This window comes from Prionailurus bengalensis, chromosome E2 (assembly GCF_016509475.1).
Source record: "Prionailurus bengalensis isolate Pbe53 chromosome E2, Fcat_Pben_1.1_paternal_pri, whole genome shotgun sequence".
Classification (NCBI taxonomy): Eukaryota; Metazoa; Chordata; class Mammalia; order Carnivora; family Felidae; genus Prionailurus; species Prionailurus bengalensis.
In genome coordinates this window covers 23,407,121-23,411,066 of record NC_057352.1, presented here as the reverse complement: position 1 = coordinate 23,411,066, position 3,946 = coordinate 23,407,121, and positions in this window count along the sequence as shown.

Genomic DNA, 3,946 nt, shown 5'->3' with positions numbered 1-3,946 from the left:
CTGCAAGCCATGCCTGCTTCTCAGAGCATGCACGGGCAGGGACAGGGCAAGGGGGGACCCACCTCGCTGATGGCCCCAAGGCCCGGTATGAGCAGAGGCTGCTCTCTTGTCTCCATGTGGGGATGGAAGACGACAACAGAAACCCAGACTGTGAGCTTTTCCGCTTGCCTTCCCCGTGTCTTAGGGGCACTCAGTCATCAGTTCCTCCCCATCATCCAGGCAGAGAGGGCCATACTCCACCATTTGGAGCAGCTGACCTGACGTTTGCCCTTGGATGGCAGCATTCCTGGGGCTGGACTTCAGGCCCTTATCCCCTGACAGTGAGGCCAGTGAATGACTAAACTGGCCAAAAATAAAAGCCCCCATAAATATGGTATTTTCCTTTAAGCTGTCGGGTACACAGAGTGTGCCGGGATTATTGATAGAAAAGTTTATGGATGGGTTGCATCTTAAAATCAAAATACATTACCCAAAATCAATGTTGCTGTATGAGGCATGGGGAGGACAGGAAAGGTCAACCGAGACAAGAATATCGAAACCAAAACTCCAAGAGGACCTGAGCATTAAAAGAAATAAATTTTGAAAGTGAGTTGCAGGAAACACATTCACTTAAGGGCTGTAATTTAAGGGTACTTTCACGAAAGGCTGGGCAGTCTTTTTAAATAACACTTTTTGAAGTGCCTTTGAGAGTCTAGTGAATCCATCCACAAAATGGTATTGACAAGCACAGCATACCCCAACTGGCAGCCGGGTCACAGCAGCACAAAATGACAACGGGCAGGACAGAGCGAGGTAGACTCGGGCAAGCGCCCATGCACAGCCCCATTGGTGGGTCAGGTACACTGAGGGCCTACTGGTCACGTTACAGGAGGGTTCACCTCCAGGCCCCTCTACACAATGATTCTGCAGGCATTTTGGAGCCTGTGGAGGGAGAAAGGGAAAGAAAAACCTTGTAGTCTAAAGGGTGCCTGTCACTACCTACTGATGAGCTGTTGATGAGTAGACAACAACAGTTTCAGAGACACAACATTTCTGAAAAGTCTCTCAAGAGTCCATCAGTGGGAAACCAGACTCATTTCACATGACCAACATTTCCTCCAAACAGGGCATCTTTGTGGGAGCCCAAGGGACTGGCAGTTGGCAGGGGTGAGTGGGGTGAGTGACTGTGTCCCCAGAGAGAAGTTTCCTTTTGAGAAGGGAGCAAGAGGAGCAACACACGTGCCCCATCACAGATGCCTTCTTTAGAGCCTCCGACTGAGACCATATCCCACAGGTCACTGCAGATGTGGCGAGGAGCCGACTCCCCTGCAGAAGGGGGGAAAGATGCAAACAACAACCTTCCTGCCACAACCAACAGCACTCTTAGTTGCAACATTTACTGAGCCTAAGCAAGGGCTGGCCCCACTGGGAGTTAGAGACCCGGAAAAGAAGGGCACAGCTGCTGTCCTCGCAGTCCGCCAGCGGGGACGGGAGAGCAAACAGTCTCTCCGGACATGGAACTGCTGTGCACCTTGTAACAAGCAGGGAAGAAGCTGTGAGACAAGTTCAGGCTGCCATTAATCAAGGGCAGAGGGTCCCCGCTCTCCATACCAACTCCAGGTACTGAGAGACAAGAGTCTCACCTGGAATAGGGGAAATTTCAGTGTTTTGATTAAGAATTAGGACCCCAGACTAAGATAGATCTGAGCTGAAGCTTTACTCTGCCACTTACTAGCTGTGTGACCTGAAGCTAGTTCCTTAAGCTCTCTGAGTTTTAGCTACAGTATCTCTAAAATGCAGCTAAATCACAGTGCCTACCTCATAGGGTTGTTACAGGGGTTAAATGAGCTCATTCATTCACTCCAAAGTTTTTTACTGAGTTTCTATTCTATTCCAGACCCTGTCTAGATGCCACAGATGCATCAGTGAACAAAGCAGTCAAAGAGCCCCCATCCGAGTAGAGGCTACAGGCCACAAACAAGAAATACAGTAAATAAGGATGCTGTACCATATGCTGGAAGGCGGTTAGTACTAAGGAAAGGAGAAAAAAAGGAGAGCAGGTAAGCAGACTGCTGGGGAAAGGGGTGTGCAGATTGCACTCGAAATATGGTGGTCCCAGGGAGCCTCATTGAGAAGGCAGCTTCTTAACAAAAACCAGAACATGACAGAGTGTGTGAGCCAGGTGTCCGGGGAAGGAGCATCCCAGTCAAATGATATAGCTAGTGCAAAGGCCCCGGGGTAGAAGCACTGTTGCACTGTAGAAGTATGTTGTGCTGTAGGAAGGAAGCCAGTGTGGCTAGGGAGCATCACCAGGGAAAGGACAGAAAACATAAGATGAGGACATCAGGGCGGGGCAGAAAGGGAAGGCAGCTGGTTTGACCTTGCCAGCCATTACAATGCCGCTGGTGTTTATCCTGAATGAAAAAGGAGCCACTGTAGGGTTTTGAGCAGAGAAAGAGTGATCTGATTTCTGTTTGAGGAGGATGGCTTGACTGTCAGGTTGAGAGCTAATGTGTGGAAAGTATATACCCAGTGCCCGATACATGGAAAGTGTATGAAAGAGTATAGCTATTATTCTTGTTAATAATAACACCAACTCACACAATAGGCAAGATACACCTTATCCCACGTGGTGGTACGGTTCAGAAGACTCGCAAATCTTACTGATAACATAGGTGTGACTCCCTCTAGCTGCAGAAATTCTCCCCCATATATCCGTGATACTGGCCATCCATCTCTGCTTGCACCTGGTATCAGGCCAGGAGATTGCCCCTCCAGGCAGGCCACCGCACAGTGGGCCATCAGTTCTCTTGCCATCAGAACTCTGCTTGGTATCAGTCCCCAAAAGAATCTGCTTTCCTAGAATCCCATCAAGGTCCTGAATCTGTATAGCACAGTGCAAGTCTGCCCCCTCCCTTCAGATGCTGAGGACAGCAGTGGGGTCTGCAGGGTCTCACATTCAGCAACCCAAAGCAGTGTGTAAAGGAAGGTGAAGTTGCTAAGGAAAAGTTCCTGGTCCTACGGGGGACAAAAATGGAGACAGCACCTGGCAACTGCCTCTTTGGGTTGAGTTCCCCAGAAAGAAACTATAGAAAGAAGAGGAAGGCCCTAGACATTCCTCCCTTCCCAGCCACAGACCTTGGCACACAAGGGCTCCATAGCTGAGCAGCAGTAGCCTGAGGATGTGGAAATGACTCCTTGGTCACAGATGAGGATACTGACAGACCCAGGAAGGGCAAAGGGACGCTGTCCAGGGCATCGTACTGGTAAGAGCAAAGCTCAGGAAGGGCCTAAAGCTACTTCTCTACTGAGGGCGTGCTTTGGGCAGCATGGACCAGCTCTGCTGCTGTGATGTGTCTGCCCTCTGGGTTTCCTTCTCCCTGGCTCTGGGAAAACCCTCTGGTGGTGCCTCCAGGAAGCCAGTGATCAGGGAAAGCAGACGCGTGAACCGCAGGGGCGCGGGGTTGCTCTCTCACCCCAACAGCAGGACAGAGCTGAGAGGTTAGGGCCAGGAGGGTAGGGAGATACACTGAAATAGACCATTTGGGTTTCCCATGAGAAAGGAAGCAAGAGAGACCTGAGCCGAGCTGCGGGACTTGCCCCTACAACTGTGTGCCCATCGGAGCCACAAGCCAGCCCCACGTTTCCCTTTAGGGGCCAGACTGCACTCCCGCAGAGAGCTGGGGAGGGGCAGGCTCCTGGTGAGGGCCCGGAGAGGTACCGGGATGCCAGGGACGCAGGGGCGGGGGATGGGTTCCGGAAAGCGGCGATGGACCCGACCTTTGCCTCTAGCTGCCTGGGGATCCCCCCTCCTTGCACCCGGTAAAGCGAGAGCTGCGACCGGCGAGGAACGAGTGGGGACGCAGGGGCCAACGACTGAGGTGCAGGAACCCCACCCCCGCTTGGAAACCTCCGGGGCCCTGAGTCGTGCTGGGCGCTCCCCACCCCACCCCACCCCCGCCGCCTC